This window comes from Mus caroli, chromosome 2, assembly GCF_900094665.2.
Source record: "Mus caroli chromosome 2, CAROLI_EIJ_v1.1, whole genome shotgun sequence".
NCBI lineage: Eukaryota > Metazoa > Chordata > Mammalia > Rodentia > Muridae > Mus > Mus caroli.
The window spans coordinates 29,546,860-29,560,189 of NC_034571.1; positions in this window are offsets into that span (position 1 = coordinate 29,546,860).

The window sequence follows — 13,330 nt, forward strand, 5'->3', positions numbered from 1 at the left end:
CAGAGTCTCTGGGAGGGTCACATGGTAGTGTGGCTAGCTCACTGTGGGGCTCTAGACCTGCTATTTGATGAATAATTGTATGGGAGGAGAGCTGCTACTTAGACATAGGAGACTCTCTTCCTCTTCCTCTTCCTCTGCCGCCTCTAGAGCCAGAATGAAAACAGACTTGTCTCAAATTCAGTCCTGTCTGGTCTCTTCCTTCCCTCTGGGACAGGTGAAGTCCCCCAGCCTGCTACTGTGGACTGGCCACCTGAGACACGGCCAGTGCCTGGGCACCCAGCACAAACAGCTCAGCCTTCTCACTTTGTCATGAAACCGGAGGCTGAGGGCAGCTAACACCGACAGTGAGAGCTTTGAGAGGCAATAGAATCAAGATTTTTTTTTTTTTAAAGCTCTTTGGAAAGAAACCCGTTAGAGACGGTGATGTGTGTATTTTTTTGTATGTTTGCTTTTTACCAAGCACTTTCCCTAAGAATCTCTGCATTTCTTGCCAAAGGATGGTTTCAACAGGCATCCTGTTTTTAAGAATGAGTGGCTCTCCAGTCCAGTTACAGGAACCAGAACAAAGAGAGGGTGAAGGACCGTGTTTGGAGCCATAAAAGCCTCATTAGGGACTTAAGACTAACTCACAGAATCGGACACAGATTCACAAAAGCCAGGGAGTTCATTGGTCTCCACCCTGAGGGTCCACGGCTGGGGAAGGGGGGGGGCGGGTGTGAGCCAGGGCGGGTGCCTCTCTTATTTGATCTCTATCTTAAATCCACTTCAAAACGCTGCGGCTCAGCCGAATTGGAGGTTGGCCCCTTCCTGTAATTATTTGGTGTCTAGTAAAGTTTTTATGAGTGTCTGTGCAAATAAATGCATCTGATGATGTGCGTTTGTTTGGCTCTGCCTCTTGCTCCATGTGATGTAGGAGATGTGTGTAGCGTGTGTTGGCCCTCGGAAGAGAAAAGAGTAAGGCACAAGCAAATAAAAATAAACCCAGGACCCCTGCATCCGTCAGGCAGAGGGGTGGAGCCTGGGCTTGTTCTCTGCTGTCTTCAGTTCAAGGGCCCCCTGAAGAACCTGCCAGTGGAGTCTAAAGCCTTTGGGTGTTCCATGTGCGGGGGGGGGGGGGGGGGGTGTTCAGGGTTGGGGAACGGTCTTGGTGACTTGCTGTCTTTTGGAAAGGCCCTTTTGGAAACAAGTCAAGGCTCACCCATTCTTCGCTCCCTGCAGGGTGTTAAGGCAAAGTCAAATGAATGCTAAGTAAGGGTGAGTCTGGGGAGTTATATTGCTGCCCGTATGAGCTTATTAGATCCCCCTGGAAGACAATGCTGGTAAGAGAGGCACACTGGCTGAAGTGTCCACTTTGGAAAAAGCCTCCACGCGGGGCTGGGGAAAAGCCATTGTCCTGTCCTTCTTCACATGATCTTTCAGCACAGTTGGAGGGAATCTATGGAGCCCTCACTAGCATTCTCTCCTCCCGGCCCTGCGGCCTTGATGTTTTTCTTTGAACTGATTATAGAACTTTTATTGAACTATAATGTGCATACAGAAAAGTGTACAGAGTGTGAAATTATAAAGGGGACACTCCCATGCCAGTAATCCTAGATTAAGACAGAGGATGCCTTTGGTTTCCCAAAAGCTCTGGCTCTCTCCGCCAGCTTGCTTTCTCTGGTTCCGCCCTCAGTTTGGTTGGTTTTGAACTTTTATCTAAATGACATCCCAGAGCACATTTTCCTCCCTATACTTAATCACAGGTTTTGGAGGAAAAGTCGGTTCTCTCTGATGGATCATCAGGGGGTTGACAACTTGGGGCTCCCATCCCCTCAAGCGGTAGATTTCTGGACTTTAACTCATTCACATTACATATCCCGAAGCATTTGTGCTGGTGATTTTGCTGCAAGCCTAGAACCCCACTCCCACCCTAAGGTAGAATTCCCCAAAAGGAACACCCTGTACACCGGGGAAATACACCCAGTATCTTCTTTCATCTCAGCTCCTCTGTCCACATCTAGAATCCTCTGAGACAACTGGCAACAAAATCAACACCTCAGAGAGGTGAAGTCACTTGTGAGAGGTCACACAGCCTTGAAAGGGTCAGATCCTGGATCCAAACCCCAACTGGCCTAACTCCAAACCCCAGGCTCTTGTCACCTCTCCACATGGCTCCCCTGGGCATCCAGACCCAGGCGTGAACAGAGCCCTCTTCCAGTAGGGAGGAAGCTGGACTTTTTCCAAAGGAAACGCTGGGAAACACAAAACCCCAAACAGCAAACAGGGCAGGATGGTTTCCCAGGCTCTAGCTGCCTAATTGACGGGGCTGGTTTGGTCTGGACCTGTCCAATCTCCCTAGGTGCTGTGTGTCACCAGAGAGGTGACATTATGCCATTGACTGAGCATTCAGTTAATGCCGGCACTTCATGCCTGAAAGTCAGCTGTTCAGCCCCATCTTGCAGATGAGGAAACCGAGGCTGAGAAAGGTCCACCGTCCTCCCTCAGCCCACCCACCAGTTTGGAGCCTGAACTGGGTTACAGCTGGATCAAGGACTGCCCTATTGATCTCTGCTCATCTTCACCTTGAACATATCTTGTCCTCAGCTCTGATCCACTCTTGCTGCCCTGTTTTGATTGAATGGTGGCTCAAAGGTTCTGGAGTCTTGGGTGGGTGAGTGGAGCTGAGCTGCAAGAGCCCTTGGCTGTTCTCCCGGCCTCTGCCTCGATTCTCTCATTGAGTGAGTGATTTTGATACTTCACATTACTATTGGGGAGTTTAACAATGTCTGTGGTCATTTGTTTGTATGCATGTGAGCACAAGTGTGTGGGGAATGCATATCCGTGTGTGTGTGGGTATGTATGTGTGTGTGTGTGTGTGTGTGTGTGTGAGAGAGAGAGAGAGAGAGAGAGAGAGAGAGAGAGAGAGAGAGGCCCAAAGCTGATGGGGAGAGTCTTAATCACTCTCTACTTAATCTACTGAGGCCGAGTCTCATGCTATTGCAGATTCTAGCTTGTCTTGCTAGCCATTTTGTCATAGGCAATCCAGTTTCTGTCTCCTGAGTACTGGGATTACTGGGTTTTTGTTTGTTTGTTTGTGTTTTTTTTTTCCTGAGGTTCTGGAGATCCAATCTACTGAGCCACCTCTCCAACCCCTCTGTGGTCTTTAGAATCTGTAACCATTCAGAATGTCAGCTCCTCCTATTAGAGGAGCCAAAGGGATGTGCAAAGGCCCTGAAGCAGAAAGGTGCTGGGGTCATGGATGCCCATGCGGCTGGTCTTATCAAAGTTGCGTCACAATAAGGAGTCATGTAGGTCACATAAGGAGGGCAAACTTGCACTTGAAAGCTAGGAAGTCTTGAAGGGTTTCCAATAGCCATGCCCCATGGTCAAGTGTGTTGCTCAGGACAATCTCTCTGGCTGCAGTGAAGGGCAAGCCCACTAGGCCAGAGGCCAAGTGACCAGGCATTGGGTTTCAATATCCCCTTTGTATGCAATGAGGCTGGGTAAGTTCGCAGAGCAGGCCTTATCCTCCAATTTCCCATAGAGGTTGTGTTTCCAGAGTCAGGGTCTCATGTTACACAGAGCTTTTCTTTCTGGAATGCGGCCCCCAAGCAACCCCTGCTGGACCCTCCACAGAAGGAGGGGCTCCTGTGAGCACAAGATGCGAAAGCTCTGCAGTGTCAGTCTCCACAGTTAAAGCTGTGTCCGCGGCTGCTCTTGCTACTAAGCACTGTGGTGGCTCACCAAATGGTCCTGGGGACGCTCTTGACTTCAGTGACCTCATGGAAGCCTAAAGTGACCTTGTGAGCTAGCTGTCATGGTTGCCCAGTGAACCCAACAGGAAGATGAGGCTCACCCGGTGAAGCACCTTGACCAAGGTCACTGCCTCCACTCCATACCTCTGGGCAGCAGGCACCATTGATGTGTGTGTGTGTGTGTGTGTGTGTGTGTGTGTGTGTGTGTGTGTGTACTGGGTCTTTGAGCTTGCTGAGATCCCAGAAGCCCTGAAACTGTCTCACAGTGTGTGGCAAAGCCAGAAAATTCCATTTGTGCATCCTGACTCCACCTCTGCTTCCAGCCCACACGATATGCCCAGCAGAGTTCTTCTGCCTGGAAGAGCTTGGTGAGTCAGGCTTTTTGAAGTCCAGGACAAGCTTCCAAGTCCAGAAACCTTTCGATGGCCTCTCCTTGGCCTGGTCTCTACCTCCCTCCCCTCTGTCTCCACGTGGCTTCACCTCACCAACACTCTTGGCCTTATTTCAGCTTCTCAGACTTGGCTAGGCTGCTCCCTCAGCCGGTATAGCTGGATTCCGTCCTGTTTTTAGCTCAGTCCTATGCATCTTCTGTGTGTCTTTGTAAATGTCACCTCCTCCCGGAAGCCCTCTTTCACATTCTGACAGGCCAGACTGTGTTCAGCTTGTTCTCAGTGTCCTGGTGGCTCCTTCATGTGTAAGAGGGCCATAAATCTCTTTTACCTCCTCTCTGTTTCTTTACAGCTTCGAGAGAAACACAGGAATAACAGGGAAGGCCTGGTGGAGGGGAGGAGATGGGTACTACATATCTTTAGTTATCTGACAGACCAGTAACAGTACAAAACTCCCCAAATGTTGCCCGATTACAGCCTGCTGTCAGGTCAACTATGAAGGGTTCTTACTTCTGTCCATCTCACCCACCCTCTAGTCTGCAGGTGGGAAAAACGAGGCATAGGCAGGGGAAGGCACATGCCCATATCCCACAGAGAGGAGGGAAGACCTGAGATTTGAACCTGTATGTCTTTTTTTTTTGTTTTTGTTTTTTGTTTTTTCGAGACAGGGTTTCTCTGTATAGTCCTGGCTGTCCTGGAACTCACTTTGTGGACCAGGCTGGCCTCGAACTCAGAAATCCACCTGCCTCTGCCTCCCGAGTGCTGGGATTAAAGGTGTGCGCCACCATGCCCGGCTTCCTGTATGTCTTTTTAAAGATTTTTTTTAAAAAAGATTTATTTATTTTACATATCTGCACTGTCGCTGTCTTCAGACACACCAGAAGAGGGCATCAGATCCCATTACAGATGGTTGTGAGCCACCACGTGGTTGCTGGGAATTGAACTCAGGGCCTCTGGGAGAGCAGTCAGTGCTCTTAAACACTGAGCTATGTCTCCAGCCCTGGCCAGACGAAGCCTTCCTGAAAGGTGGGTTCACCACTCCTACCTGGTGCTTGTTAACCTTGGCTGCAGTGCTGAATTTCTTCTGCCTGCTGACTGGCGATTCCTCCCAGGAGCAAGGCTGGCACAGGGATGGGTGCCTGGTACCCAGGCCCCCTAGAGCAAACCTACTCACATACATTCTCAAAGTAGAGGCTTGTGGGAAGAGAGTTACCCCCAGCCACCCTATGCCAAACAACGACAAAAGTGTAGGCAATATCAGAGGCCCTCGGCACAAACCTGATTTTGCTTCGAGAAAGTGATTTTCAAATCATTTTGTTTTTCAAGACAGGGTTTCTCCGTGTAGCCCTGGCTGTCCTGGAACTCACTCTGTAGACCAGGCTGGGCCTCAAACTCACAGGGATCCTCCTGCCTCTGCATCTGAAGTGTTGGGATTGAAGGTGTGCACTACCATGCCTGGCCTCCAAACCTTTGTTGTTGTTGTTGTTGTAGTAAACTTTTTGTTCATTTGTTGGTAGACAGTCTGGCTTATAGCTCTGGCTGGCCTGGCACTCACTAGGAAGCCTAGGATGGCTTTAAAGTTTCAGCAACCCTCTTTTTCCAAGCCTCTGCAGTACTAGGGATTAAAGGCATGTTTTGCCACACCCAGCAACTTCTTTTGTATGATGGAAAATTTCAAATTTATATAAAAGTATAATATGGCCATTATTAGGTTCAGCTATTACAACTCATCTGCATACATGTTTTATTATTACCCTGTCCCCTTCTCCCCCCCCCCCGCCAAAGAATTTAGAATTAATTTATTTATTTTGTATGTATGCAGATCCAGCCTGGGGCCTCATATACGCTAGGCAAGCATTTTACGACTAAGCTAAGTCCTCAGTTCCCTTTTACCTTGCCCGTGGATGGCTTAAAAATGTAAAACTGTATTTTCCATTTGCATGTCATGCATGTGTGTGACGTATATATGTGGGTGCTCATGCAGAGGTTAGAGGAAGTCTTGGGGAGTCAAAGCTTCTCCCCCTTTGCTTTTATGTGGCTTTTACCAATCAAACTCCAGGCTACTAGGCTTGTATGAGAAGTGCCCTACCTGCTGCTGAGCCATCTTGCTAGACCATTCAACAAGAAAATATTTACTTATTTATTTTATTATTTTTTATGGATTATTTCAGGGAAGATTCTACACGCTATATATTGTATCAAGCATAGCTGTCGGGCTATGTGAAAAAATGTTTTTGAGACTGGGTTTTGCTTCACATCCCAGGCTGGCCTTGAGCTCACCATATAGCCCAGGCTAGTCTCAAATTTATAGCAGTACTCCTGGGTCAGCCTCCCAAGTGCTAGAAGTACAGGGACAGTGAGGAGGGAATGCCAACATACCTGACCTGGTATAATACATTTCTAAAAGAAAAAGAATCATTAACATTTCTTTATTGTATTTGTTTTTAAAATTTATACCTATGAGTCTTTTGTTAAGTGCATCACATGTGTACAGTGCACACAAAGGCCAGCAGAGGGCGTCAGATCCCCTGAGACTGGACATCCAAATAGCTGTGAACTGTTATGTGTGGGGGCTGAGATTGAACCCATGTCCTCTGCAACAGCAGTAAGGGAAGAGGTGCCCATTTGCAGTGTGGTCCATGTGTAGAGAGGTCAGAGGACAATGTGAGAGAACTGGTTCTTGTAGGTCCTAGGGAATGAAGCCTCCTCTCCTTCTTTAGAAATTGCACTTCTAAATTGCCTTTGGGCTAGTCTTCTGCTGCTGTGTCCAAATATCAGACAAAGGCCATGTAAGGAACAGAAGTTAATTTTGCTCACAGTCCGACATGGTGGGGGAAACAGGAGATGGAGGCAGCTGGGGTTCAGGAGGCAGAGAGGGCTGAGGGCTGGTGCACAGCCCGCTTTCTCTTGCCCCACTTTTATTGAGTTTGGAACCTTAGCCCCTGCAGTGCTGCTCACCTTCAAGGTGGGTCTTCTCTCCTCACCCAACTGTCTGTGAGTTGTGCCTCATCGGTGCCAGGCATTTGCTAATCTGACTAAGCTGACAAGTGAAATTATCACCCAAACCTATCCTGCCAATGTTCCCCCCCCCCCCCAAGATGGTCTTCTGCTTTCTCAACTTACAGAAAGGCTCAGGAATGGAGTCTCTGAGGCTTCTCACTTCCCTCTCCACCTGCCCGGTTCTCCAGCCCTTGCCTTTTTGTCCTTCAGTGTTTCCTCAGGCCTAGATCTCCGCCACGGGTATTCCTGAGGGGTTTTTAAACATGCTCCTCTGTCCTCTGTAATTCCTGTAATCAGATCTGGAGACTTGATCAGACTCAGGTTCAATTTTTGGCAGCCTGCCTCCAGGGAGGTGTAGTGTCCTCCTGCCAGGCGTCCACAGTGCCTTTTTGTGTGGACTCTTTTGTGTTATGTGTGAAGTCAGTGGACACTGATGTTGACCGCCTAGATTCATCACTGGGTCAGGATTTGCAAAAGGATGCTATTCCGTGACTAGCTGCCTTCTCCATGTGTGAGCTGGGATCTGTGAGGACGGCAGTCTCCTTAGAAACGATTTAGTTGTACTGAGTGCTATAGAGGTCCTTCAGAATGTGTAAGAGAGACTGTGAGGGCTTGGCTCTTGAGGTACGTACGTACGTACGTATGTATCGTTACAGCCCTCCTGACTCAGCCTCTCTTACGGGGGCAATACAGGTGTGACAACTGTGCCTGGCAACCTTGGCCTTGACTGTTTCTCAAATTGTGAGTAGTTAGTTAGTTAGTTAGTTAGTTGTTTCTTTCCTTTTTAAGGACAGGATGCCATGTATCCTGGCTGACCTGGCTGACCCTATCTAGTCCAGAATGACCTTGGCCTTACTGTCCTCCTACCTGCACCTCCCAACTGATATTAAAGGTGTGACCACTGTGACTGGTTTATTTCATGCCAGGGATGGAACCCAGGGCTTTGTGCTTGCTAAGCAAGCACTCATTAACTGAACTCCGCCCTACCCCCCCAGACCATTTTTATTTTCAATACTAGGGCTAGAACCCAGGGTCTTGGACATGCTAGGTAAGCACTCTCCTGCTGAGCCACACACCAAGACTGGAGTTATCTTAAAAAAAATATTTCCATGGTTATTCATTTATTTGTGCACCTGTGCATGTATGTGAGCATGTGATACATGCATGTCACAGTACATAGGCAGGCCATGGAGACTGAACTCAGGTTGTCAGGCTTGGAGGCAAGCCCTTTCCCTGCTGAGCCTTCTCACTGGCCTGGGGATTATTTCTCTACTCTCCTTGTGAGTATACAGATTTAATGTGTTGCAGTCCCCAGGGTTTTCTACTCTTGTCCCGTTCTTCCCTTTGGACAGAGGGACCCTCTTTGGGTTGACCCCTGAAGTCTGTGACCCTAGGAGGCTCTGGCAACCCCTTTCCATTTCGGAAGATCAAGATGCTCTAGATGAATCTTGTGAGTGTACTGCTACACACCTGAGATCACATTGTAGGAGCCCACCAATCTCTTTGCAGGAATGATGCTTAGAGACCATGATCTAGATTTAAGCAACATGCATTGCTATTGGACTGGTTTTTGTTTCTGTGTGTTTCCAGTGGATAACCTAGGAAATACATATCCGCCCCCCGCAACCCCCCCCAAGATAAAATAAAGAGTGAGTCCTGAACGCCAAATCTTGGAAGCCACACAGATGTTCTCCTCTAGGAGAATGGATTAACAGACTGTAGTATATCCATTCAATGGAGTATTTAGCTGCCCTAAAATGCATATTGCTATATGAAAGAAGTCCATCTGTCTGATTCTAATTACATTGCGTTGTGAAAAAGAGGATACGAGAGGCAGGAAAAAGATCGGTGGTTCCTTGGTGTTGGGAAGAGAAAGCATATCCCACCTGCCTCGTGGAACATAGGAGAGGTTTAGTGCAGATACTGTGCACACATGTCACCTCTGCGACCACCCAGCCAAAGCAGCCTCTTACCTACAGAGTACGTCCCCGTTTCTCTTACCCATGGTCAATAGTAGTCAACTGTACTTCACTATGGACAGTGGGATAAACTCTCCCACTGTTCCATTCTGTTCTCCTGGGGTGAGAGTCAGCCCTTTGTCCAGTGTGTCTGTCCACCACGTTTACGTGACCTGCCTGTTAGTCACTTAGTTGACATCTTGGTCATCATATGAACTTTTGGAGTATTACAAGTGTTTGCACTTTTTGGCTTGTCTATTTTCATTTTTAAATCATTACTTTTAAGTTTTTAAAGAATTGACATTCTCTTTTTTCTTGAAATTATATATTTATATATGAAGTGTTCTGTGTGTATATATGGTGCTTGCCAGAAGAGGGCATCAAATCCCATTACAGATGTTTGTAAGCCACCATGGGGTTGCTGGGAATTGAACTCAGGGCCTCTGGAAGAGCATCCAGTACTCTTAAACTGCTAAGCTATCTCTCTAGCCTGTTACTTTAAAATTTTAACTTATTAGTCTACTTATTCATAGGTTGGTGTGCACATGCGTGAGGTGTGTGTGTGTGTGTAGAGGCCAAGGTCAGCATCAGATGTGATTCTTTGTCATTGATGGATTGATGGCTGCTTTAGTGTGTACATGCTGTGTGTTGGAGCATATGTCCAGCATGTGAAGATCAGAGGACAACTTTGTGGGGCTGGTCTCCTTCTGTCTTTATGCAGGTTACAAGGATGGGACATAGACCACCCTGCTTGGTTGGCAATCGCCTTGACTTCTGAGCCATCTCATCTGTCCCTCCACCTCAGTTTTTGAGTCAAAATTGGGGCCCTGCGGTTCACTGATTATGCAAGGCCAGCAAGCCAGTGACCCTTGGGGACCAGTTCCCATCTCCCTGGTGCTGGGACTGAGGGCACCACTGGGCCTGGCTTTATATTTTTCTCCATGCATTTTCCATCCATTTTCCCCATATATCACTCAACTATTCTTGTCTTTACCGACTAAGTTGACTCCTTAGCCCCATTTTATGTATTACTTATTTGTTTGAGATAGGGCCTTAGTTTCATCCTACGTGGCCCCGGGTGACCTTGAGCTTCCTGCCTCTGTTTCCCAACCACAGAAGATTCAGCCGTATGCTACCATGCCCGGGTTTTTACAGCGTTAGGGCTCGAATCCAGGGCTTTGAATGCTGGGCAAGCACTCTACCAACTGAGCTCTGTGCCCCCAGGCTGTAACGTTCCCATCCCCTTATCAGTTTTAATTGCTAACCTCTCTCTGTGCTTGCTAGTGTATAGCTGTGGACTCAGGTTACACATCTGTCAAAAAAACACGGAATGCCTAACAGGAAGAGGGAGCCCGATAGATTTGAACTTTAGCTGGGAACGTATCGATGTTGGCTGAGAAGTTATAGCACAGGGAGTACGGAAAGTAGACTGATGCTCAAGTTTTCTACAAACCAAAACCTGCTAAAAATAAATAAAAGTTTTTAAAAATTATGACTTCATATCAACATTTTTAACTTAAATTCTGGACTGGAGTGGGTTTTTTTTTTTCCCAAAGCCTCATGTAGCCAGGTACCTCCAACTCAACCCTTAGTCGAGAAGACCTGATCCTCCTGCCTCCACCTTCAGAGTTCTGGGATTACAGGAGTGCATTATAAGGCTTATGTGGTGCTGGGAATGGGAGCCACGGCTTGGTACCCTTTAGTCAGAATTCTCACCAGCTAAGCCACACTCCAACCCCATGTAAATCTTTATTTCTAGACAGGATTTTACTGTGTAGCCCAGGCTGCTCTGAAACTGACAGCAATCCTTCTGCCTCAGCCTCTTGAGTGCCAGGGTTACAGGTGTGAGCCACGATCGAGGTCGGGCTACCAAGAATTTGAGACAACAGCACACAACATGAGCAGAGATTATTTTTTTCCCCAGTAGTTTATGTGTTTGCTTTTCTGTGCCTTCTGGGGACGTACCCGTGATGCAGTCAAGATTCCCAAAATTTGGCATGTGGACGAATGACCCTGGAACTAGGTTACCAGCTCGCCATAATAGGCTTGTACTTCTTTGTTTACATTTCACTTTTGATAGTTGGGATTTCTTTTCAAGCACTTAATATTTAATAAGTTGATGATAGCCAGGCGTGGTGGCATATGCCTTTAATCCCAGCACTTTGGAGGCAGAGGCAGGTGGATTTCTGAGGCCAGCCTGGTCTACCAAGTGAGTTTTAGGACAGCCAGAGCTATACAGAGAAACCCTGTCTCGAAAAACCAAAAGAAAAAAAAAAAGAAAAAAGAAAAAAAAGTTGATGGTGCATAGAAGGAGTGCCTGGGTTTCAAGCCAAGGCAGCCTTTGGCCAACCTCTTAGTTGCCATGTCTGGCACTGGACATCTCTGCTCATTGTTAGCAGTCCAGGGCAGTTCCCAGACTGCGGGCTCTCACACCGCTCCAGGCAAGGCCACGCCCACCCTTTACAGGGCTGGAAGCTCGCATCCATCCTGGGACTTGGTCCTAAGGATAAGCACTTGAGTGTCTAGCCTTGCTCCATTCCACCCAGGGCTCTCAGGGACAGAGAAGACAGCCACTTGTTCACAGTGTTAACCTTAAGTTGAATCTGTCACACCCCCGCTTGTCCCTGATTATAATATAGATCTGTCTGTTCATCCACATCACAGGGAACTCTTAGACACTCTGAACATCAGCTCAGTGCAGCAGAAACCAACATAAGTTTGTTGAATTAGAGAGAGAGAGAGAGAGAGAGAGAGAGAGAGAGAGAGAGAGAGAGAGAGAGAGAGAGAGAAGAAAGCATGATGGCACTACAGATATCTTCAGCCTCTTGGGCTGAGAAACTTTTGTACGAAATTGAAAAACTTTTTTTTTTTTCTTTCCGAGGCAGGGTTTCTCTGTGTAGCCCTGGCTGTCCTGAAACTCACTCTGTAGACCAGGTTGGCCTTGAACTCAGAAATCTGCCTGCCTCTGAAAAACTTTTAAATTATAAATATGATGTACTTCAGTAAAGACTATTTGGAAGGTGCAGTAAGCGAGACAATAAAAATACCACGATACCAGTTTATGTCTGTGGTCGCCCTCTATAAAGAGAGCCTTTTACAGAGCGTTAGAATTCACACACATGTGCCTATGTACATACATTCATGTGTGTATACACGGCATTGTTTACATTTCCAGGAAACTGCCGCTGACGTCTGTTGTGCCGGGTTTCCTTCCTGAACCTCCCTTAAAGCCTCATCACCTACTTAGGGCTTGGATTTATTTTCACAGTGATGACGTTCTTTACCACATAAAATAATTATCAAGTGGAGTGGAAGGCTGTAGACACAGGAAGACGATTATCTACTGGCTGCGAGACGGAGCACAGGATCGTGGAACCTTCCCATGAATGCCAATGGGGGAAGGGGCGGGGAATGCAGCCAGGGCGGAGCCAGAGGCTTCTGCCTCTCAGTGTTCTGCCCCAGCCCACTGGCTTTCCACAGTTCTGGGCTCCTTCCTGGCTGTAGAGAATATTCTTGCACAGGGGGCTTTAGAACAATTAATTCAAGAGTCTTGCCCTCAACCCCATACCTGGAGTGGGCCGTGTGACATCGGTTTACAATTTCAGGAGCACCAAACGTGAACCGTATCCACTCCCTGGGCAGGGAGAGGCGCTGTAGCTCAGCCCCTGAAAACTTCATAAACTACCGGCAAATAGACATTCTTTTAAAGAGTTATTTTATTGAAATAGGGTCTTACCATGTCGCCCTGGCTGGCCTGGATTCATACAGATCTGCCTGCCTTTTCTTCACAAGTGATGAGATTATAGGTATGTGCCACCATTGCCAGGCCTTCTTACTTTATTGAAGACTTATTTATTCTTATGTTATTTGTATGAGCATTTGCCTGCATGTATGTAAGTGCATACCACACCCATGTCTGCTTGCCTTCAGTCAGGAAGAGGGGGTCAGACTCGCCTACCCCTGGAGTTGAGGTTATATAATGTGAGTTGCTGGGAACTGAACCTGGTTCCTTAAGCACTGGGCAGTATCCCCAGCCCTTTCTTTTTATTTATGTGTGTGTGTGCCACGTGTGTGCAGGTGCCCGTGGGGACCAGGAGAAGGCATTGATCCCTGGAGCTGAAGTTACAGGCGGTTGTGAGCTGCCCCCTGGCATGGATGCGGGAACGTGACTCCTCTGGAAAAGCAACAAGCACTCTTAACAGCTGAGCTCTCCCTGCAGCCCCTCTCAGCAGTTCTCATTCTCCAGCTG